We start from the raw sequence: 26,936 nt of genomic DNA, 5'->3' as shown, positions 1-26,936 counted from the left end.
GACTGTAGGAAAAGGATGTATAATTAAGTGACATGGAGGGTTGTTATGGGATTCTTCTTCTTTTGGTGCCTATTCGTTTCGATTATTGGCGATCATTCTGGCTATAATTATTTTATTAACTGATGCTTTAAACAAATTAGTTGTTGTTGTGGAGAACCATTTCCTTAGGTTTTTTAACCATGATATTCTTCTCCCAATTCCCCGCATTCCGAATACTTTGCCTTGAAGGATTATTTTCAGTAATCTGTATTTAGTTCCGTTTCTCATTATATGTCCTAGATATTCTAACTTTCTCGTTTTAATGGTATACTACACCTCTTTTTCTTTCCCCATTCTTCGTAGTACAGTCTCGCTGGTAATCTTGTCCGTCAATGATAAGGCATAGGCAGATAGCCGTGTTGTGTACTGTATTTTTTAGTGAATTTAAGTTTGATTGATAAGAAGAATGGACTCCGCCAACTAGAAGAAAACGAGGTAGACCAAGACGATCCTGGAGAGACGATGTCGACGATGCAATGACCGTCAGAGAAGCGAGAAGAGGCGCCAGCTGTAGAAGACTCGCTTGTTATATATATATATATATATATATATATATATATATATATATATATATATATATATATATATATATATATATATATGTATATATATATATATATATATATATATATATATATATATATATATATGTATATATATATATTAAGTTTGATTAAATTGCAGACATATAGATGAAACATCCATAGTCGAGCTTGGAACGGATTAGTAATCTGTAAACTCTTAATAACGTAGTTTCTTCCCCTCCCCAATGATCATGTGAGACTGTTTTAATTATATTTAACCTTTTTAGGCAAACTCCTTTAAATTCCTGAATGTGTTGTTTCCAGGGTAATCTTGAATCAAATATTAAACCTAATATTTTGCAATTATCAACAACCGGCAATTTAAAGTTGTTGATAGTGATTTCAGGGTTAAAAGAATAACAAATTAAAAGTTTAACCTTTAGAAGTTTCCGTATATAGTTTGATCCGTTTCAATTTTCATATTATTTTCTAGATATCTTACTATACCTGAACCACTAACAATATATTATCAGAATTTCAGAGGAATTAGAACCAAACTTGTGCCTTAGAAGAAAGTCTTACAACAACAACTGACTATGATTTACTCATTTTTACTGAGTCACGGTTGTGTGATAGTATCAATGATGAAGAATTGGGACTGCAGAATTATAACATACATCGAACGGACCGCTCTTCCTTAACTAGCAATAGAATAATTGGAGGAGGAGTCTTTATTGCTGCAAAAAAATCTTATTCATCTTGATCTATTTTATTACCATATGTTTACTTGGAAGAATTGTTTTTAAATCTTTCTTCTAATTTAATCCCAACTTCCTACGAGGATAATTGTATTAGTATCGAATATGTCCTTAACAACTTTCCCGAACATAAATTCATTCTAACATGTGACTACAATCTGCCAATAGTAAATAGTTTAATGATGGAACAGGTGTCTATAAATAGTGATACTTCCACTTGTACTGTGGTTAACACAGGCGTTAAACTCTTTTTTTCTTCTGAAGGACTTCCCTCTAAGACTGAAGATCTACGAAAAATCCTTCTAGAATTTAACAATACCTATGGAATTGGTCCAACTGAGGTGGAAGCTGATCTTGCTGATTTTAGGTCTTTTCTCACTTTGAAAAGAATTATTTATCTGCAAAAATCAAGGGAAAGTCACCGAAACTACTATTCCGTTGTCTCTCTAAAACGAAAATTTTTAAACAATACGACGTGCTCTGTGGGATTAGAAACTTCAAATTGTTTTAGTGATGAAAACATTAGAATAGTTCTGAATAATATTCGTTCTATAAGATATAAAGCAGATGAATTATTTTTGTTTCTAGAGGAATTAGGATTTCCCCCGATAGTTGCGGTTACATAGCACTGGCTTGAAGTCAACGAGCCTTCTTTTCCTACTTGGGAAATAGGAAACAGCTAGTTAGAGCAAACGATACTGACTCTAGTCACAAATCATTGTATGTGGAGTACCAATAAGGTTCAGTATGGGGTTCATTAGTTTTCCTTATCTTTATAAATGACATCACTAACTTAAAAATCCATGAAAAATTTTTTTGGGGTTCTAGTACAGCTGCCCAATCTGATCTTATTTTTAAATTACAAAAAGAGCAATACGGTATCTTTTTGGCCTCAGTACAATAATACATTGCAGAAGCTATTTAAAAAATCACGTAATTTTAATGCTTCACTCTGTATATATTTTTTTGTATATAACCGTTTGCTTAATTCGTAAGCACCTACATATTTTTCCAGCCAAATTGCTGATCGATCTTTTTTTTAATAAGTGATTTACGAAAGTATTTTGAAAAGCAATGAATATTTCAAAAAAATATTTGTAGACTTACCTGTATCGAAACGTTAAGCAGTTATTTGATTAAAATTCCTCATCCTAAGCGGAAAATTTTTAACACCAACATCAAACCTCATAAATAATTGGGTTATGTTTCTAGGATTCGCAGATAAACATCTACAAACGAGTCCGGAATAAATTTATGTATTAAACATCAAACAAGCTGTAACTAATAATTAACTTGGTAGAAAACAATGGACAATGCAGAAATCAAGGTGAGAAAGAAGCCAGACGTTTTCACACGAGGTTAAAGCTACTACATTTATAATTAGAACATTTTTTTATAATGGCTTAGTTCATTAATTATATTTATACAATTAGTAAGGGGTAGTGTTCATGAAATCATAATAAAAGATGAATTAATTATACATAAATATATGTGTTTAACTGTACACATTTGAAAATGATAATTGAAGAGCTGGAAACGGGGTTGTTTGGATTTTTGTAAGTACTGACAAAGATTGCTACATTAGATTTTTATGAGTTATTTTGAGGAACCAACATTTTCGTCTGCTAGATCGGATTGATTTCATTTTGATTTTACTGCACTGAATCCTGTTTCCTGAATGTTCTTTAATATATTTTTATTTAATACCTTTTGTTTGGAAAAGTGTCAAGACTGATTTAAATATTTTATTTTTATTATTCAGAATATGACCTTATTTAGTTTTAAATCTTTTATTTTAATCATAATATATTAGCTAATTATAATACGGCTTTAGTTCGACATCTTTTAAATTCTCGAACTCAAATTGGCTGATTAATTATTGTCAAGTTTTGAAAATTCACTTGTCTGAAAACCAACATGTTTTTGGGAAACATTTATCAACCCAAACACTTCAGAGTCCTTAAGGAAACGTGCCCGTCCTTTGTGTAGAAAGTTTAAAATGACATTTTAAGCTTAATTAACTGCTATTCACGGAGGTCCTAAAAACAGAAGAACCACCCTAGTGGATTTGCGTACATACGTGCCTTTTTTCGTATGATTGGATTGGACACACTGCAACAACTTCTCGTCGGGAACGCAAGCAAACCAGCATCAAGTGTGCATCCCGTTTTACCCTTAGACTTCGAGCGGGGCCCAACCACAGACAAAAGGTAAGGTAGAATCTCATATAAAATTGACAATAAGTTATTAAATCTGCCAATTATTATTTGAATTACAACATTGTATTTTACATATCCATTTACAAATATTTGCTATTTTCGCTTCTTTTATTTACAGTCAAAGTATTGCATTTTTTTCACCATTATTATTCTAATATCACTTAACCAGCGACCTCTTAAGTTTTATACAAAACACCTTTCTTTTTGCTTGGTGTTATTTGATCTTTTCTTCGAGTATGCTGTTTGTTTCTTGTTTTACGGTATCATTTGCCATCTTTTCACTCTTATAACCTTTTAAAATATCAATTCGATTTTCCCTACAAAAATATGATATTCTGTCTATACTTTGATAGGTTTTACTACTACTACTGAATTTCTAAACCTTTTATTTATACTTATGTAGTCCATTTGGTTACGGTGGTTTACATGCCCTGCTTTGTGAGTCTGAAAATTGTATCTGTGATTAGTAGTTACTTCCCTAAACAGAAAAACGCCTACACATCTTGTTTTTCCTTTTGCTTTCCCAAAACGTGTTTTACTAAGATATCTTCCTGTCCTGCTTCACCTATCTTCGCAATAAAATCTCATCATCATCATCGTCATCATTATCTTTGCCTCGACAATCCTTTATGGACTCTGGCCTGCTGTAAGATTTGTCGCTATTCTGTTCGGTTTCTAGCGATCTGTTGTCGTGATTTTTAGTACCCCTAACTCGGTCTCAACTTCATCTAATCAACTAATTCACGGTTGGCCTCCGTTTCTTCATGTAGTTAGCTTTATATCCCTTTATAGCAATCCTGTTGTCTGGCATTCGTCTTATGTGTCCAACCCATCTAAGTCGCTAGATTTTAATGAACGTTACGACTTCTGGTCCTTCGAAGTTATATCTTTTGTTTAAATATTCCCTAAATTCTTGCTTTCTTCTGGGTTAGAGTCCATGTTACTGCCCCATAGGTGAGGACAGCCTTAGCAGTGTTTTGTATATAATAATTTTAGTTCTTTTTTGGATGTTTATCGAGTGGAATTGTTTTTTGAGTCCATAGTATCTCCTATTAAGAATCTACAAAACAGTAATTAGACCAGTGGTCACATATGGATGTGAAACGTGAACCCTCTCAACCACTGATGAAAATCAACTGAGAATATTTGAGCGCAAAATACTAAGGAAGATATTTGGACCGACCCAATGCAGCGATGGTTCGTGGAGAATTAAAATGAACCACGAGCTGGATGAACTAACGCAGAGCGCAGATATTATTGTTAGATTTGTAAAGTCACAAAGACTAAACTGGCTTGGTCATCTAGAAAGAATGCCAGATAATCGAGCTGTAAAAGTAGTCCAGAGATGGAAGCCCCAAGGAAACAGAACAAGAGGAAGGTCCCGTAAAAGATGGAAAGACGACGTAGAAAGGGATCTTAAAACCATGAACATCAGGCAGTGGCGAAGGAAAGTATCTGACAGGGCAGAATAGAAGAACATTGTTAAGCAGGCCAAGACTCACAAAGGGTTGTGGCGCCATTAGAAGAAGAAGAGTATCTCCTATTTGTAAGGTTTATTCGTCTTTTAATATCTTCTCTTGTTTTGTTGGTAGTAGTCACCAGCGACCCAAGGTATGTGAAACTGTTAACAACTAAGATATGTCTTCTAAAGACTGTTTTCCGTTCCTTATTTGCTATAGGATCCTTAGTAACCAACATGTAGTTTCTCTTCGTTGATGACTAGGCCGACCTGTTTCGCCGCCGCTTCCAATGCTATAAAATATTGCTCAACATCGCGCTTGCTACGCCCTATTATGTCATTGTCATCAGCGTATGCTAAGATTTGTATCAATCTCTTGTAAATAGTTACAGTAATTCACAGTTATATTTCCAACCACACACACACATATTGTTAATAGTACCGCCGTCTCTAACTCATGTGTCTCGGACTGTTGTGAGTCCATCCTTTATCTCGAAAGTTATAGAATTCTCTCCCTGTACACTAACACTGGCCTTTAGGTTAAACATTGTCATTCTGGTTAATCAGATAAGTTTTTCTGGTCTACCAAATTCACGCATTGATTGGTATAGTATTGTTCTCTTGACACTGTCGTATGCGGCATTTAAGTCAACTAATAGGTGATGGGTTTTTATGATTCTAATGATACATTTTAAGGATCTATCTTATTAAATGAATCTGGTCAATTGTTGATTTTTCTAAAGTGAATGCTAAGTATTTTATAATTATGCCCACTGTATAAACCTGTAGTTTTTCGTAGACAATATTTGCTAGTATTTTGTAAATAGTTGTTAATAATTCTGTAGTTGTCACATTGGATCTGGTCGCTTTTTTTATGTAACGGGCATATCAGTCCTTGAGCACAGAGCTTGGTCTCATCTTGTCAGACAAGAACTAAAAGTTTATGCAGTGTCTTTAGTAGGGCCTCGCCACCTTTCTAGTAGAGCTTATTGAATATTTGATCAATTCCTGTTGATTTATTATTTTAAAGCTTTTTAATGGCTTGGGAAGCCTTTTCAATGGTAGGTAGTCTCTCGTTTCCGTTGAATAGATTCCAATCATTTTAATCTGCTAGGGTGTTATCCGCTTCTTCGCGGATTTTTGCTTCAAAACATTTAACTCATCTGTTCAAGATTAAGACCGTATCATTTAGGATATTTCCCTTTCCATCCTTACAGCTTCCTATATTTGTCTTAAACTCTTTGTTCATTTTGTTTAGATTTTTATAGAATTTTCGAGTTTCGTTTTAATTTCTTACGCCGGCTCCACACATAGGGGCCAACGTTGGCCCCAACAGCGTTCGTCCAATGTGGGCGCCAACGGTTTTATGACTTGCGACTTGCTCCAACGTTGGGAGTTTTCCGTGGGCTGTCGGTTTTTGCCAATCAAAAAGATTGGCGCCAATACTGGTGTTGCCGTTGATGCCTACCACACATTGGCGCTACAGCAGTGTTCCAATTGGCGTACAATTATGCGATTTGTGCATAATTTAGTTGTAGGTGCGTAATTTTCGTATCCTGCATAAAATTACCTAATTTTGCATAATCTAGCAAAGCAAAAAAAAATAAACCAATGGCAAGTCACAGTTTATAAAAAGAGTCATCTTCTACCATTTTCTTTTAAAACGCTTGTGATGCCTTTTTATACAGCATTCTTTCTATAAAATAAAAATTACTTTATCGAAGAAAATTTCCATTCTATGACGGCATTAAAAAACAAATTTACAACATGTAAAAATCAATCTTCGTGACCCACCTCCGTTGATTTGTTTAGAAATAATACTCCGATAGACGACTATCAGAACGGGGTTTATGCTGAAAAGGCTATTAATTACATAAATAAATAATATGCATATTTGGTTTTTTCAGTACCTTTCAGGCACCCAAAAAAATGTCCTTATCTAAACATTTTACAAAAATATATGCTTTTAATTTTGAAATATAGATCATTTTGTCCTGATAGACCACCGTCGTGTGGTCATGTAACTAATATGTACTACCAAATATCGGCTGTGGACTAAAGTCACGTTTGATGTAGAATATAGCCAAAATAGAAGGCTAAGAAATTTTAGAATTAAGTTAATTAAAGAATAAATGGGATTCAGAGCCTCGACGCCCTTTTTGTAGCAAAATATAATCATATGCACTCATTATCACGACAGTCGCAGCCGCTGCAATTTCCATGTCATGTCGGACACGTTGACGTTGCCTCTAGAGGGAACAGACTGATATCGCCCCAATATTCAATCGAATGTGTGGATGCCTCACCGAACGTGGGAACACAGTTGACACAACGTTGGCTCCAACGTTGGCGCCAACGTTGGATCCCATGTGTGGAGCGGGCCTTAGCCCTTCTATACTTTCTAACTGATTTTCCTCAAATTGTGTTTTATTGCTTCTATGTAATCTTTTACTTATCTTCTTAGGGTCCCGTATACCTCCTTTGCTCTTATTGTACATCCTGCTTGATTAGTCTTTGGGTATACTCTATTTTCGTTTTGCTTCTTGGCACTCCTTGTCAATCCGTTTTCTTAACTAGTTTGGTTTTCTCCAATATTTCCGTTGCCTTCTCATTTATATTTCTATATTTTGTCCACAATTCCTCCACATTTTCTGCTTCTCCAGGCTCTCCATTCCCTCATCCATATGTCTCCTATACTCTCTCGCAACGGTTTTTAATCCACAATACTTCTGTCTTGTTTCATATTTATTTATTTTTTCATTTTTTAGGTTTGATATTCTATCTCTGATTTTTGGTATTACAAGGAAGTGGGCAGTGGGCACTATCTACGTATGGACCTACGTCATGGACTTCAGAAGCTACGTAGCTTCTGTAGTCCATCAGGTTGCAAGAATGCCTTGCATCTATCAAGATGTGACCTATCTGGTTAATGGTTGCACTGTCAGGGTATTTCCATGTTCCCTTGTGTATCATTTTATGGGGAAATCTTGTTCCTCCCACTATCTTGTTTTTGGTAATTTGGTACTCTCAACCTCTCAACCTGTTACCATTTGACTCTTCATGTATGCTCTCACGTCCTATAGTTCGCTGGTTCGTCTAAGGTGTAGTATAAATCTTTTTCGTCGGTTTTCTTTTCTTCCGTAGGTGTGTGTACACTAAGTAAGCTGTAATTAAAGAATTTTCCTTTAAGACGTAGATAACATATTGTGTCGTCTATGGGTTTAAATTTAAGGACTAGTTGCTTGACTTTTTTAGTGACTAGAAAACCATGGCCAAAACCAAATTGCATTTTTTTGCTTCTGTCGAGTGATATGTCCCCTATAGTATATATTGCAGTCTCTTCCTTCAATAATTCCTGACCCAGTCCATCCCATCTCTTGAAACGCTATTACATCGCTATCCAGTTCTTGTGACAGCAATCTAAGAGTGCCTGGAACATAGAGGGTTTGTACATTCCATGTGTGGGGATCCGTAAATCGTTATCTCTTTGTCGTTTGCGGGTCGTCGTGAATTAAACAATCCGGCTTTTCCTCTTTGTGCTTTCATAACAATAAGTTTGTTAACGGAAGAGGTTGTTGTTGTTAATCCTTTGCCTAACCCCCTAATCTTCGAGGGATCATTTCTTCCGCTCTCGTTTGCCTGTACCTTGCTTTCCACTAGGGTTGGTTACTACAATCTTTCACAGAATTGCTCAGGTGGAGATAAGAGTAAAATTGAGTAGGAGAGGCTAGTGACGCTAGCACGATACAGCGTCATATTTTGCTCATCACTTCCCCATTTAAACCCCGCAATAAAACCTCCCATGACAATATTGAACTCGTGTTTCTTTGTAGATTCTAATTCTCTTTTAAATCATTATAGAATTTTTCAATATCTTCTTTGTCATAGCCTTATGTGGGTGCATACTTTCTTTGTGCTTTGTGGGTACACGTTGTTGTTTGCTTTATATCATTAATATTCTGTCTGAGAAAAGGATTAATTTGTTTCCAGCTATGGCTGAGTTCTTTGTCACAATTCTTGCTACCCCATTTCTGTATTTCGGATTATTTTCGCTGGTGTGGTTTGTTTTCCTATTGTTTTCTATATAATACGATCATCCATAGTTACTTTTTAGTATAGACTTGTTTTTTAGTTTCATAAAACGTTAAATATATTGTTAGCGTAAGAAACGTCAAAAAACCTTGCCCCGTCCATGATCGGTCAGAGGTCGTCACGCGCCTCCGACATTGCTTAACACGTGGGATGGGCGCCTTGGATTCGCTATGCCCTGGGAATCCACCATGACTTTTAATACCGCCGCCGGTATTCTTAAGACAATGGATTTATTTACATAACTCGTCGGCGCTTTGAGGACTGGTACTGGTGTGTTTTAAAGACACTTTTTATGATGATTGTTCATCGAAAAAGTAATTGAAATCTTACCATTAATGTATTTTTGTTAGCTTTTACATCAATCAAAGCTGAGCTACAACAGTTTTACAACCAACTAAAATAGTGCAGTGCGAGCTTAGAAGAAAATAGAAAAATAGAAAAGTAAAATTTTTAAAAATACCGTTATTAACGCTAAAAACAAATATAGATTCTCAGAATGTTCTAGATTTGTGACGTTTAAGATAAAATCTGTTCGACAAATTCGGCAAAGGAAAAAGGAGAATGAGCTGAAACAACTCTGCAAGCAGGGTAAAATATTCTTATACCGACCTAAAAATTTTGTTAGAATGTATAAAGAGATGGCAGAATTATTGGAAAAAATTAGAAGCAAAATTAAAAGTAGGCATAAAAGTAATTAAAAACTTAGCATATGCTTCAAGATTATCTGCTATATGACAAAGATGCCGTACGTGTCGTATTTCTATCAAATTAGTAGTTCCACACTCACATCTGTCTATTGGGAGAACACCGATTTTTATGTAGATGCTTCGGAAAATATCCATGATCTACTTTTAATCTTAGGATAGCTGACACTGTATTTCTACTTTGTGAAACAGCTTTGTAAAATTGGTTGTAATTAGCAATTGGTTGTAATTTAAACAAATTAGTGCCTGTAGTTTCACGGAACTGAATCCAACATCTATCCCATGATATGCTGTTTTAAATATGCTGTAACGATTATTTTTCCTACTACATTGGGATCATTTATAGGGGGTTGAAAATTGGGGACAGAAATTACTGGGGTAGAGATAGGGCAGACAAAACAAATCGAAACGTTGGCGAACGGCCACTGTTTGGATTGGAGCAACTTGAAACAAAAGGGTATAGTTTGTTTCACGCAAAATGGTTGAGGACTTAATGGTTACCTGAGTTGATCCTATTGTGTATACAAGAGTCTCTCAATAAACTACCGAAGTACACAGGGTCGCACTTCAGAAAGTTTGTTATTTAATATATTTCATTGGTAGCTGTGTAATACACGATTATAAAAATTTATTAAATTATTTCATATGGTATTTTAAGGTTGTTCAAGTGAATATACTTGATAATTGAACAATTTTTAACATGAAGAAAGTAGTTTTTTTGTGCTACGTGAATAATTGTAGTATATGGATCTAAATTCAGAAAGGTACTTTCCTTCACACTTTTTACAGGCATAGGACTGTCAGCAAAAAACTGGCGTGTTTAAAAGTTTTTGCTCTTCCTAATCGGATATCGTTAAAAATGTACAGTAATAATAGTTCTATTTACAGTATATACATACAAATGAATACATAATGTACAAAAAATAGATGAATTGAAAAAAAAATATAGAAAAATATATACAAGTTAATATTTACAAAAAAAAATACCCAAAATAACCAAAATATATTTATGAATTCCTAAATACCTAATTTTGTTTCGCTGTCGCTATCCTCTTCAAGATTAATAACAATTGGTTTACTTATGTGATTCAAAGTAACATATGAATTTTCTACGTTCATTACATGGCGTACTGAATTTTTCCAACTTTCTGGGGAGATATCATCAACACATTTCCTTATTAATTCGACTACACTACCACTTAAAGTCGAAGAAACATTTTGTGACCTAACATTTGACTTTAGTTGGTGCCACATACGCTCTATGGGATTAAATAAACAATAGTAGGGCGGAAGCCGTAACACTGTATGTCCCATGTCCTCGGCCCATGCTTCACAAACATATACTTTTTTAATAGAAAATGATTTTAACACTCTAACAGTTCATTTTTTAAATAACTTTCTTCAAAATATATATCGTTTTCTAACAGGTAGTTTTGAATTTCAATTTTCGTGTTATTTGCACTTGGAGACTTATGTAACTGACGACTGTGGTAACTTGCATTGTCCATTACTATCACACTATTTTGAGGAATGTTAGGTATAAGACAATTCTTAAACCATTGCTCAAAAAGCTCTGCCGTTTTATCCTCATGGTAGTCCACGCAGGAGTCTTTAATGTTCTTTACAGAAAGCCATAAGGCATTTGGGACCCAACCATTTTCTGATCCTGCATGTAAAATTGTTATTCTTTTCCGTTTGTTTGATGGAGCTTTTGTTTGACACCTGTTGGAAGAATCGGACCATCCTTTAGATGGTGTTTCATGAGTGTCAAACCATGTCTCGTCCAGATAAATTATTGGTCGATCTTCTGTACGACACTTTCTTATGGAAGTTATATATTCAGTACGCCACTTTTGTAAACGATGGGACTCTATAAGCACTTGCCTTTTGTCAATTGTACGATATCTGAAGCCCATTTTAGACAAAATACTCCAAAGACTAATGCGGCTACAGTTTATTTGTGTATCATCATTAGTAAGCCGTTGTTTTAAAGCATCTAATGTAGGTATCCGTTGCTCTTCGTACATTGTGTAAATTTTTCATCTTATTAAGTTCTTATCACTTTCGTCAATACATTTGGTAGAACCGGCATCCTTACGCTTCCTTCTTGACTTAATGGGATTTGATGTAATTCTTTTTACTGTGGTTAGAGGTATTTTCGCCACAAATTTATTGTGGTCATTAAAAGATCAACCATTGATAGTGAAACTCACTGTTAAAATGTTTACAACTTTATGAAATAAACTGTATTCTAATCGTTTTTATAATTTTATACGATTTTTTAATGGCTTTTATATTACCAGGAAATTATTATACAAACAAGATAACCACACTCCACAGTAGCTTCAATTTTACCTGAATACTTACCTGCTCAACTAATGTTGACTAAGCTGGGGTACTTGCGGTCGGGTTTTATTGCAATCATTAAGCACTCAACCATTTTTCTTGAAATAAACTATACTTACATGAATCTCCTGGAACAAGACACAATACAAGAAGGTTCTCAAGCTATTTAAATTAAGGACGCCGCTTTGAAGAATCTTCCGACTGGATGAAAGGAAAGGTTCTTTCTTCCTAAAAACACAAAAGAGGTTAGAAACTTTTTTTTAAAATAAATAAACAAAATGGTTTACGGAAAAAAATTAAATATTTATTACTGTCTCACCACAAACAGTCACAAAAGTAAATACAAAATAACAAAGAAAGACACTTACTATGTCCTATCAGTTTACAAACTCTTGAAGTTAAAGATACTACAAAACTTACAATTGTTAATGGGCGATAATTTGTAGCAGAAATAAATTATTACAAATGAAAAAATATCTTTTTAAGTGAAACCATGCATAGAGGTTAACCTTTTTTTAGAAAACAAAAACAAAGTCTCAAATATGATTAGGTATTTACCAGATGTCAAAAATAGTGCTAAATAACAGCTAAGCCACACCCTAAGATCTATACTTGTAATTATTACAATTTCTTAAATTGTTATGAAAGCAATTATTATTAGAAAATGTTTATCTTTAGATATCAACACAAAAGAGTTACCTGGATTTCACTAAAATTACTTTTTCTGGGGTTAGGACCTGGAATTAAACTGTCTGCCACACGAACAAATTCATCTCAAAACTGCGAAAGATGTTCTGAAACGGCACCTTAGAAATTTGAAGCTCCGTTTCTTAAAAAAACTGGAACCATGTGGGTATTTTTCAAATTTGTTGGAAACTCCGTTTCACAAATATCTCAGATGAGAGACGGCATACAAATAAAAAACAGTGATTACTCGTTCAAAATTGACACATTACATTGAGTATAATTCACTTTTTTCAACAAATTTGCCGGTTTTTTTTTTCGACTAAACACACCGACATCTGTTCTCAATGACCAATCATTCAAACTTGACTTTACTTCGACCTTCCTCGTACCGGCCGGCTTCTTCTGCCACACTTTTCCCCTCTAACCCGTCCTCGCAAGGGACAACCCAAAATTCTTGTCAAACACGCTTCTCATCGTATCGTAAATGACCTTGACGTACAAATATAAACCAAATATAATGATATGAATTCTTTCTTGGGGAATGTCGACTGTAAACAAAGACACCAAATTCTATATATAGCCCAGGAGCGTACCAAAAAATTTTTATTACTTGAATATTCGATAGTTAAGGAATTTATTATGCTACAATGCAAGAAGATCACATGCGTTAAATTCATCAATCAATATATGTGGGAGCTTTGGTGTACTTTTACCTATTGAATCCGCAATACTATTACGCAATATGTCTGAATGTTCCTTAACCCATACGAATTTAACATCATATGATAAGCTGATAATTTTAGTAACTTGAAGAATCTTTAATATGAATATACAAGGTGTCCAGAAACTCTCCTGACAAACGAAAACCGCAGGTTCCTCAGATAATTTTAAGACGATTTAACCCAATTCACCTGGTCCGAAAATGCTTCCAAAGGGACCCAGAGCTCTTTGAAGATGGCTCCTTGTAAGTAGTTTTTTTTAATTACTCCAGAACGCTTCTATTTAGAAAAATAAAAACTCGTAAGATTATTTATCCCCCAGAGTTGAATCGATTCCATTAATTGCGAATTTCTAGTACTGTTCATAGGCGTCCGTTTTGGGTAGGTCAACGGCTATTTTAACGCATAACTTTTTTAACTGTAACTTTTAAGCATTTGTGATACTAGATTATTAAATTCTCAGATATTCTAGTACTAAAAGTTACTCTTACTTTAAGTCGGTAGAACACACCGTTTTCGAGAAAAATCGATTTGAAATTTTTTTTTTGATCATATACATTTTGTTTTACGACGAAGCTACATTCACAAAATTGGAACTTTTAATGTACATAATGCACATTATCATTCATACGTTGGTGACAATCCCCACGTTGTTCAAGAAATTAAGAATCAGCATTGGTTTAGCCTAAATGTCTGGATAGGAGTAGTTGACGATTATGTACTTGGACCCGTGGAATTCCCTGCTTGTTTAAATGGTGCTGATTATTTACATTTCCTGCAAAATGTTTTACCTGATTTGTTAAATGATATGCCTTTAAATATTCGGCAAAACTTATGGTTTCTACATGACGGCTGTCCGGCCAACTTTAGCAGGAATGTACGAGAATGAACTACGAAAGCCACTGGATTGCAAGGGGCGGTCCAGTTGCTTGGCCAGCAACTTCGCCGGATCTGAATCCTTGCGATTATTGTATTTGAAAAAATATAAAAGAGACTAACGGTAATCACATTAATCATGTTTTGTTACTATCTACCTTTGATACTTGTTCTTTTGTTTTACTCGTAGTTTCGTTCCATCGTAATAAATACTTTGTTTTTAAAAACAGTTAAATAAAATTTTGTTTCAAATTAATTTTTTGCTTCTTTTTCCAAACTTCTTTAGGAATTGTGTACAGTATTTATTGAAACAAAAGGTAATTTATAAAATTAATCAAGGTACCTATTAATTTAACTTTTATGACGAAAAAACGAAAAATTTTCAAATCGATTTTTCTAGAAAACGGTGTATCCTACAGACTTCAAGTAAGAGAACTTGTTTGTACTAGAATACTTAAAAATTTAATAATCTAGTATCACAAATGCCTGAAACTTGAAGACAAAAAAGTTATGCGTTAAAATAACCGTTGACCTACCCAAAACGGACGCCTATGAACGTTACTAGAAATTTGCAATGGACAGGAGGAATGTGACGTCACAACTGTCAATTACTTTCCAAACAAAAGTTGAAATGCCCAATCTCAAGACTTTTTAATTTCTATAAAGTTAACATTTTGCTTCCTCTGCTGCTTTTTCTTTTAAGTATAGTGTTTTTACGATAATACCATCATAATTCAGTGTTCTATTTGTATTAAATATAGTTTAAAAGTTTAAATTAAAGACATTCTAACCTTACTTTATTGATACATGCATTTTATTGCTATTTTTATAAAACAACATGCTTTATTATTTACACAACCTTGTAAAATTGTTGTAGTAACTATTAGAATACTTAGATATTGCAAAAAGCAAGAAGATTCGGTAAAAAAAAAAAAATGAAAAAAGAACGAAAAATACAAATTATCCACAAAAACAAGGTTTGTTTGGAAAGTGAAACTGACAGATGTCAATAAAATCTACGTCATGACTCCCGCGGCCCATTAATGGAATCGATTCAACTCTTAAGGATAAATAATCGTACCAGTTTTCGTTGTTCTAAATAGAAGGGTTCTGGAGGTATTCGAAAAAAACTATTTACAAGGAACCATCTTCAAAGAGTTCTAGCTCCCTTAGGAAGGATTTTCGGACTGGGTGAATTGGGTTAAATCGTCTTAAAATTATCTGAGGAATCTCTGGTTTTCGTTTGTCAGGAGAGTTTCTGGACACCCTGTATGAATATAAACAAATATTTCGGTTTGGCAGTGTTGACATGTTATTATAATGTACGTTGTGTGCTTCAAATATAAAGAGAGAAAGCTTTAGAAAAGTACATTTTTATTATAAGTGTTATGTTATGAATTCTGCAATTTTTAATTTAAATACAACAAGAACAAGTAGATATTTGTTTCTTTGGAGATTAATTGCAGTTAATTTTTAGAAATTTTTTTGGTAATTGCCCTTTGATAGATTAGTGGATAGATTTGACAATCATCAAATCACCAGTTGACAGATTCCAAAAGATATTTGGAATTAATCTCGAAAGAGACAACAAATATTTATTAGATATTATTTTATACTAATTAAAAATTGTAGAATTCCACATAATACAATCAAAATGTACTTTTTAAAAGCTTTTTCTCTTTGTATTTGAAACATACAACAACATATGCATTATAAAAACATCCCAACACTGCCAAACCGAAATGTTTTGTTCCATGGTTGACATTTGCGGCTATATTCAGCTTGAACTTTCGTTAAAGTTAACCGAATATATTGATGTTATACGTGACTTTTAAGTTTTGTAATGCAGTTAATACTGATGATGAATCAGTGCACACGACAATTTTGTTCCACAGGTTTTTACCAGTAAAAGGTAAAATTAAAAGAAAAAACTTTGCTTGTGTCATCGCTTTGGTCAAATTTGAACTTTATTGATATGGACTTCTAGTTGTTCAGAAGCGACTTAATAAATATGAAGACAGAATAGAAACCACTATGCGATATACATTTTGATACCTTATTACAAATTTTCTGTTCGTAAGGAATGATTTCGAAGTAGTCATAAGAGAGGAGTAGAACACAGAACTGTTGCATTTAATACAAGTCGAGTCTAAAAGTACACGTACATACATATATACGGGTTTCTACATTCCACCTGTTAACAGGTAAACTTTTATCTACCAACTGTAGGCCATTAGACAATTAAAATACTTCACATTTTTTCACTTTAAGTTGGTTTGTCGGTAGCGGCTCGTTCGTGTTAAGTATAACATTTCAATTACGTCTACCTGTAGTTTCGTAATTAGAATTCTCTGTTAGCGATCCGTTAACCTTTGGGATTTCCGTCATTTGCTCTTTATGCGTTACGTGTTAAACTTAAATACGTGATTGACAAGACATACTCGAACAGGCATTAGAGAAAGTTCAATGTGTTTGTTCTTAGAAGGTAGTACTGTTGCCATTAACGGGGTTGGAGATTTTACATTCCGCACAATGTCTTCTTACATAGTAATTTGTATCGATACTAATAAGAACAAAATAAAGACAAAGTTTATTGCGAACGAAATAACTACTTTTCTTGTTTTTTTTGTTTCTTTATATAAAGTCGTGCTAGAACTTTATATAGGAGCTTCTAATTGATTTTTTGAATTGTGTTAATCATCATCATTCTCTCTGTCTTTATACCTATGCGGGATGGGTTCTCTTATTATATTTTTCCATCGCATAACAAGTATATCTACTCTCAGGACCGGATACACGGTCCAAACTTAAAGACAACCTGTTATTTATGTCTATTGTGTAATTTAGGTTTATCTTTTTTATGTCTTCTGGTTGGTAGTTAATTGGAAGTTTCCTCCAAGTTGGTAGTTTCCCTCCCAAGGCAAATGTCTAGATTCGCCACTGATTGAAACCCATCTTTGGCCAAGCTAGCTTTGGAAACAATTGTAATCATTTAAATGACTTCCTGCAGTATTATATTATATTTTTAAACGTCACACTGATCAGTTCCTATCTTTCTATTTGACTGCAATTTTAAGTATTTACTTAAAAATGGGATTTTTTGTTAACAATTCGTTTACGTATAATCAGCGAGCTGTCATTAATTTTTTACGTACTGTAGATTTGCAACCATTATGGAAATGCATGTCTTGCGTATCCAACTGACAAGCAATTACGTCGAAATTTACGAGTGAAGGAGAGGATACAAATGATAAGCATCGATCAGGTGCATTGAAAACCAGAAGACCAAAAAAACTTGCGAATTAATTTATCTCAGCATCTTGGTGGTATTTTTTTGAGCAATCTAGTAAGCTATCATAGAATCAATGGAAACACGCAAATTTTCAGTCACCAAAGAAGTTTAAAGTTTAATCTTTTGCGCTCAAGGTCATGTTCAACATTTCCTTTTCGGCCAAGGACCCTTACTCATAGAGTTTACAGAACCTAGAGTGCATATTAACACAAACTTTGTATATTGAAACTTTGAACCAGCTCCATCAAGCAATAAGAAGAAAATGTCCAGGGAAGCTCAGGTGGTTTCATTCTTCTACAAGACAAAACTCGGCCTCATGTTGCCAAAGAAGTGAAAGAAAATCCACAACAAAAGAAATGGAGGATATTAGAACATTCAACCTATACTCCCGATTTATCTATTATAGAATGCTTTAACACTTTGACTGCCACACCAAATTCAGGCCAGAAAAACCATTTTTTATTCTCCACAACGTGTATACGTATGGATACACGGTCTAGACTTGTCGTATCTTGTCTAAAACGGCAGCGTGATGGCGTGTATTTGCTAGTTCAACTCTAAGCTTTGCATCGTGCTTATTCCTAAAGGTAGTGAGTCTTGTATAAGTGTATAAAATGTCATTATTTGAGAGATAGAGGTATCTGTGATGACTGAATATTTCTCTTAGAAGGGGAAAGAGTGCATAAGAGCTTATATTGGGGCAATATTGAAGATATTTGGTGTAGATTTTAACTTCCTATTAAAAATACAGAAGAAAACGAAATAAAGTAGGTTTGCATATGGAAGGATAAAAGAAAAAATGAGAAAAGTATTGGTCATATAAAAAGAAATCCTCTAACTTTCAATCTATATAGGTTAACTGTTAACTGATGCGTAGTGAGTATGAAGATTGCGTTTCTTCCAAGGATCGTATTGCTCTCTCTCTCTCTCTCTCTCTCTCTCTCTCTCTCTCTCTTTGTCTATCTACCTGTCTGTCTCTTTACATGTTTGTCAATCAAAAGTCTTCCTTACTTTTTACACTATAAATAACAAAGCGAAGATTGGACATTTTGATTCCACCTACTGAAATGCCTCCTTCCCATTCATCTAGAACAAGTTAAATATAAAAAGAGAGATATTTATTAGAAAAATTTGCAATTTCAAGGACAAACAATAAAGTAAAACAGTATAATAAGTATCATCTGCACCAATTTTTTACATCTACTGCAAAAACAAAGAATTTTTAAAACACCAATGAATTCCAGTCGTATGACAATTTTACATTGCACTGAAACTATTTTCTATTCTTTTTTGAACTGTGCTTATTGTATTTCTAAATCAATTTCCGATCGAGAGCCCCCAATGTCAAAATAAAGCATGTTCTATTTTTAAATAGTACCTTCTAATCATATAGATAAAGAATGACAATTTTTTTAATTAATAAAAGGGTTTTTAGTTCGAAACAAGTAATCTTAAAATTCAACTTTCTAATACGGTATAATGTTTACTAAAATCAATTTTTAGCATAATAAATTAAATATAGAAATGATCTCCACCACTGACCACAAGCCGTATATAACATGTGCAGTACGAGAAGCGATATGGATCCTGATTTAGTCCTCTAATTAATAAATTGACACGACAACTTGTTCAAAGTAAAGCCGACCGACATGAATAATTCTGCCACATGGAGCACGAGGATCTTATCAAATGTTTTCTCCAGATCTCTATACAGAATCGGTGTCAATAAATTCCCGCAACGTGTCTCATAATCTCCACTGGATCTAATTTAAATAAACACGTAAAATAAAAAACGTTTTTAATACCCGATATAGACCAACAAATATAAGTTAGTAAATATTGTCATCCCTACTGTCTTTTTAGGTTCATTGCTCAATCTGAAAATAAAATAGAAGAATTCTGCCTTGTCCAACTTTCTATGAAATATGTAATACATACTAAACTGATCAAAATGAAAAAGGACACTAACTTAATTTAATGTACATTGTTTATGGCATTAGGTAGGGACTTAAATATGTACCTACGTCCACCCACTATTATCGGTTCACAATTTGTCGATAGCTCACTACAAGTTTAACGCTAATTAGAGAACTGAAATACAGAGAGAATAGGTAATACGATATAATAGTAAAAACCAACCTGAAACTGACGGTTTAAGATGTTTTCGACTAACCCACCTTGTATCTGAAGGCATACAATACAGCAGTCAACCTTATAATCCGATTACGAAGGTATTTTGGTTACAGTTCACCGACCAGTGTCGTAGAGTATATGATTGAAACATTTATTTGAACTAAATAAATATATTTTTTAAATTGTACTTATGTTAAAAATTTAAACGCAGAATGAAAGATTACATTATTACTGAGGGCAGAAAGTCCCTGAAAACTTCTACGTTGTTTATTTTAATATGTTATGTAACAGGGGTGAAAATAAAAGAGAAAATATAGTATAATTTTTAATTGAAAATATTGCATGCAAAAGAAACTTTTAATTTATTCTAATAAATATTTCATTCTGCCTTAAAATTTTTCAAAAATGCTTTTTACAGGGTGATTCTCTGACGTAATTCCGCGCTTACTATACATATCTGGATAATTCCAGATCTTGTCGCCTTCCACAAATCGGAAATACGTAAAATATCATCTATAAGACATTCCTGTAGTATGAGATCAATTGCAAGACAAATAAAAAATTTCTTTAGATAAACTGAAAATATTAGATTCTTTCCAACAGGGTCAGAACTACCGAGTTAGTGATTCTGTCCCTCTTTGGTGGAAGCACAGCTTTAATATACACAGCTTATTTAATTTTAACTCAAATTCACTTTATAGAATTGACTATATCGTAGTTTTGCTACTATTTTCTTGTGGCACGTTTAACACAGATATTTTTAATGGGATTTAACCACAATTAATTGAAATCCTTCGAAAAGTTAATTCTATAATCCTTCTTCTTCTTCTCCCTCTTGTATGTAGGCTTAAAAAAGTGTTTCTTCTTCAATATTAGCCTCCTAAATTGTTTAAATTATCGCACCATCTTTTTCTTGGTCTGCCAATACTTCTTCGTCCATTTGGTGGCTTATCTCGTGCTATTCTTACTATCCTATCTTCTGCGATTCTACTAATATGTTTGTTCCACTCCTGTTTCCGTTTTCTCACCCATCCATTTATGTCTTCTATATTGCATGCTCTTCTTATGTTTTCCCTTATCTCCATATCCAACAGACTTTTCCCTGATATTCGTCTGAGATGAAAATACTCCCGGAGTATTTTCATCTCTGTTGTTTCTAGTAGTCGTCTCGTTTTAGATGTGTCGGGTCTTGTCTCCGCCGTGTATGTTAATATAGGTCTAATTGCTGCTTTATAGATTCTTGTTTTTGTGTCTTCTCTTAGGTGTTTGTTCTTTCAGATTGTGTCATTAAGAGATCTCGCCGCTTTACTTGTTTTTGAGCTTTGTTGTCGTACTTCTTTTTCAACATCTCCGTAACTAGTTATATCTATTCCCCGATATCTAAACCATGCTTCCTGCTTTATTATTTTCCCATCAATTTCGATTTTACATCGTAGTGGGTATTTAGATGTTGCCATACATTTAGTTTTTTCTGCTGATATTCTCTCTTCCTATGCCGTCCCCATTAACGGAGGTTGGAGACCACATTTTTAAAAGTTTCTCTGTCTTTTGCAACGTGGAATAATTCGTCTACAGTCATGTTTGTACAGTCTCGAATATTTCGCAGCCATGACTTCCTCTTTCTACCTATTCCCTTTTTGCCATCGACTCTACCCTGCATGATGACCTGCAGAAGACTATATTTATTATTTCTTAGTATGTGTCCAAGGTATGCAGTCTTGCGTACTTTTATCGTTCTCAACAATTTTTTGTCTCGACCCATCCTTCTCAGCACTTCCTCATTGACTGCACTGAGTGACCCGGGCAGTCCATGGAATTCTCAACATTCTCCGGTATATCCAAAGTTCAAAGGCTTCAATCTTTTTAACTATTTGCGCTTTTAGTCTCCATGTTTCTACCCCGTACAATAGTTGCTGCTGATATTATCATATTGTATTTCTTGGCTGTTGTATTCAAGATGTGTGTTAATCTTTGGAGCTCGTCTTCTGTCTCGGCGATTAATGCAGCGTCGTCTGCATAACATAATATTTGGATTTCTTTGTTGTCCACTCTGTAGCCATGACCTTTTTGTACTGCTTGTATTATTTCGTTTATTATTATATTAAAGAGAAGTGGCTTAAAGAATTACCCTGTCTGACTCCGCTTTGTACTGTATACACTGTGTTAGTTTTCCGTTTTTCTTTGCCTGTATTCGATTATGTAAGTAGATTTTTTCGATGGATTGTATAATATTGATTGATATATTTCTTTTATGCAGTAGATGTAAGACGCCTTCGACTTAGATGCGATCAAAACATAGATATGATGGTTTACTGTACTCGATGGCTTTTTCTGTGATTTGTCTTAGTACAAATACGGCATCTACACAGTATCTTCCGGATCTGAATCCTTGTTGTTTATCTGATAAAATTGTTAGTTTATTGATTTTGTTGGTTAGGACTTTTGTGGTAAGCTTAAGTGCGGTGTTCAGTAGATTTATGCCTCTATAATTAATGGGGTCTTCTTTATCTCCTTTCTTGAACATTGGTATTATTATGCTGTTTCTCCATGCGTCTGGTATCTTGCAGTGCAATATTAGTTTTTGTATAAGTTTTATAATCTCTAGGGTTATACTTTCTCATCCGTGTTTTAGAAGCTCGTTGGTTATTCCGTCTGGTCCTGGCGACTTTCTATTTTTGAGTGAATTTATGGCTATCTCTACTTCCTGAACACTGATTTCTATTTCGTATCTTAATTCAGGTACGTTATTGTGTTAATTATTGTTTTCCTTTCCTTTGAACCGTTTCATCAGATATATCTCCCATTCGTTTGCTGGTATGTTAATGTATTCCTTCAATTCTGCCATTTCTTTCCGTTGGTTTCTTATGAATTTCCATATTTGTTTTTGTGTACCGTAGAAATCGCTTTCCATCCTTTTTGTAAACTGTTCCCAGTGTTCATTTTTTGTTCTTTTTACCAACTGCTTTGTTTCATTTCGTATTCTTCTATAGGTGTCTCGGGATTCTGGAGTATTTGATGTTTTGTACTTTTATTTCTTTTTTGAACCATGGTGTATTGTTGTTGTTTCTGTTGTTCAGTATGACTTTGGTTTTCCTAGAGCTTCTGTTGCTGTTTCTTCAATGTTGTTTTTAATTTTCTCCCAGCTCGTGTTTATATCTTCGATGTCGTCTATTTGTTTCAGCTGTATCGTCTGTGCTAGCCTCCTTTGGTACATTTCTCTTGTAAAGTCGTTCCACAGTCATTCTACATTGATTTTTGCCTAAGTGATTTCCTGTAGAAAATGAATATAAATGTAAATAATTGTATAATTAAAAATAAAAATTTATAGTTTAAAGAACTTCACAATTTTTTATTTAAGATTTTTTTGATTCCGGATTAAAAATCGAAACGTAAAAACAAACCAAAATATTAAATTTTTATTAAAACTATGTCGTTTTAATTCTTAGTATGTAAGTACTATTAAAAATACAACGACATTGTTGTCCTTAGACCGAGCCTGTCTGTTCATTTCTCGTTAGAAAATACAACGTGTCAATCTCATTTTCTAATTCGATCTAAAAGCGCAATTACCGGATAATTTTAATGACAAGTACGCGCCAACAATATGGTGTATGTATGCTATATTGTGAGCATGGTGTGCGTATATTAATCGATGACAGTGCTTGAATAGTTTCAAGAGAAGAGAGTAGTCGTATGTTAACTTTAAATTTTTTTAGTGACTTGTTTTACTTTTGATGCCAGTCGTTAATCTCATTTTAGTTATTACATTGAAAGTTTTAATTGTATACAGGGTGTACCAAACGTCATCACAATCATCATCTTAGCAGTTACGTTGTGGTTCATCATTGAGCTTCTGCAGCTCGAATAGTTTGATTAATGATATTTCCCCACTAGTCGCGGTCATTTGTTACATGTACTGCTCCAGTATACTATTTGGTGAGAAGCTTTTTGGTAATGTCTGCCTATCGCTGTGGAGATCTACTTCGTTGGCGTTGACACTGAGACCTTCCTTGGATCGCCAACTTTACATTTACAACAAAAAACTTTAAAATTCTAGAGAAAATAGTACCAGAGATACGCTGATTGTTTAATTTCATCCAGAACCGAGACATTCATGCGGCGAGCTTCTTCTTTTACCCATCTCATCTGTGGTCTTCCTCTTGGTCGTTTACTTTCGTAAGGTCTCCAATGTTGTATTGTAGTATTCCAACGTTGGTCTTTTTGTCTAGCAGTGTGGCCCGCGAAGCTCCATTTAAGTTTGGCAATTTTTGTTGCTATGTCCTCGACTTTTGTTTTGGATCTTACCCAGTCGTTCCTCTTTTTATCTGACAGTCGTATACCTAACATTGCTCTTTCCATTGTTCTTTCTGTTTTGGCTAGTTTATTCATGTTTGCCTTGGTTAGGGTCCAGGTTTGACATCCATATGTCATGATAGGAAGGATGCATTGGTTGAACACTTTGCTCCTCAAGTATTGGGGTATTTTGCGGTTCTTACGTATCCAACTAAGTTTTCCAAATCCTGCCCATGCTATTCCAAATCCTGCCCATGCTAGTCTTGCTCTTCTAGTAATTTCCGCACTTTGCGGAAGAATGCGGCGAGCAGTCCATGGAATTCGAAGCAATCGTCTCCAAGTCCATATTTCAAAATCGTATACGCGTCGTCTATTTGATTATTTGACTGTCTAAGTCTCGCACGGATAGTAAAATATGGAAAAGTCCAGAGTTGAAACGAGCCTCTTGTTTGTCATAGTAATGTAACAATCACGGCATACCTCGTTTAGTTCAGTTATTGCTGCTCTTGATAGATGTATGCATCTTCGAATGTCGGGTCCACAACTGCCTGTGTTGTTAACTTGAGCTCCAAGATATATCATAGAGGAGACTACCTCCCCGCAATAATTCGGGTTCAGAAAAGTGTTGTTGGCGATCAATAACCATGATTTTGGTTTTGTTGTAGTTAACGACTCCAAACTTAGCACTTTCTACCTTGAGTTTTTTGAATAAGGTAGTAATTTCTTCTGGAATAGAGACTAAGAACAATCACAATACAACACTTCAAATCCTCTCGATCTATTTATAAATAGTTAAAAAACTTACAGCCGGAAAAATAAAAGATTACCCATGAAGGATCATATCAATCACTTATTTTGTATTTGCTGTCTTTTTCAATAAATAACAAATTTTTATTATAAAAAGTATAGTTTGTTATAGAAAAAGACAGCAAATACAAAATAAGTGATTGATATGATCGTTTATGGGTAATTTTTCATTTTTCCGACTGTAAGTAATCTGTAACAAAGAAGTTATTTTTGGTGCTCATTTTAGCTCATTTTAGATGAATTTTCAAGTCAAAACAAATTATTGCTTCGTAAACTATATCCAATCCCTAGTAGCATATCGTTTAATAACCATTTTGGACCAGATCTAGACTGGTTTCAAAGGCCAAAAAGTGTCCAGTTGGCTTGTATGGTATATGCCAGGTACTGTATTGCTTTGTTTCTGTTTTTTAATATTGAAGTCACTGTTAAATTTAGTCATGAGGAAGTCTATCACATGCTTTCTCAAGATCAATGAATACCATGTAAGCGTTTTTTCTTTATTGCTGTATTTTTCCTTCAGCTACCTTATAATAAAAGTTGCATCTTTGCATTGTTGATTTGCTTGCATAAAACCAAACTGATTTTCTGATATTTGCTTCATCCTCCCTGGTTTTAAGTTGATCGTATAGATTTGTATACGCTTCTGTTTTAGCTTTTGCTACTTCTATTTTTTTTTCCTTTTTGGCGACCGTAAAGTTTTGAAGATATGTGTTCGACCTTTTTTTTGACACTGTTTATATTATATACTACCCTTGCCCTTTATTTTTCTTCGCACTTCGCTTGACCACCACCAAGTTATGTTAGGAGTTCTTTTTATAATCGAGTACATTTTTTCTACCATTTTTGCCCTGAATAGGCCTTCTTTCTCATCTTTCAACATCACTTGACTTTTATAGTCAACTCCGATATTTTATTTCACTTCGCTTTCGATTACGGAATACGATTTTTGCAAATGAGTGGAGAGAAGTTAGTTGAGTGCAGATAAGTCTGAGATATCTGAATTTATTCAGATATGGAGAAAAAAGATCACCGATTAGACCTAATTCCTGAACAACTTTATACCGCTGATGAAACCGGTCTAAATCGGTCTAAACTAAACTAAAAGTTATTGGTAGAAAACTTCAGAAATAAAGGCTTACTCTCATGGTATGCGCGCATGCATCAGTTTAGTATCCCAAAAATTGAAATGGCTAATCGTGGGTAAGTCCAAAAAACCTCGTGACATCAAAAATGTTAAAATTGAGAAGCTACCAATTACGTACATGTGGCAAAGCCGTACCTGGGTGACGGTGAAGTTTTTCTGGATTGGTACAAGAACAGCTTTATCTCACAAATTTAAAGATGAGCTAAGAAAAAAGAAACTGCCAGTGAAAGCCTTCCTTTTGTTAGACAATGCTAAAAATCGAAACTGCCGATGGATATATCGAGGCAATGTACTTACGCAAAAATACTACTGCATTCATTCAGCTCATGGATCAAAACGTTATTAAAACTCTCAAAAAACACTACAAGAAACAACTCCTTGTGGATATTGTAAATCGACCTAATGCTGACATAACTTCAATTTTGAAAAACTTTAACTTCAAAGATGTGATTATCAATGCTGCCAAGTCAAGCCTACTACACTGATTAAATTGTAAAAGAATATTTGACCCAACTATTTTTTTTACCTAATCCTTCCAATAGAACTTAACAAAGAATCCAATGACCAACCTGTGCAAGTTGTACAGATGCTGTCCTTCAAATTGGCAACGATATGACTAATTCATCAAAATTAAGAGAAGCTTTACAAGAGTGAATTTTAGATGACAATCTCAATGCTGACTTAGTAGATAGAGAAATACTTAAGAAATGACAGAATCTGATGAACACGTGATCCAGGAAACAAAAGATAAAAAATCTTTCACCGTCCACTGTGATGATGTTATATTGGCTGCAAACACTTTGATGCGTTGGTGTGAGGAGAGCACATATGACTGAAAAAATTT

Source organism: Diabrotica undecimpunctata, chromosome 2 (genome assembly GCF_040954645.1).
Source record: "Diabrotica undecimpunctata isolate CICGRU chromosome 2, icDiaUnde3, whole genome shotgun sequence".
Lineage (NCBI taxonomy): Eukaryota > Metazoa > Arthropoda > Insecta > Coleoptera > Chrysomelidae > Diabrotica > Diabrotica undecimpunctata.
This window is presented reverse-complemented; position numbering follows the sequence as displayed.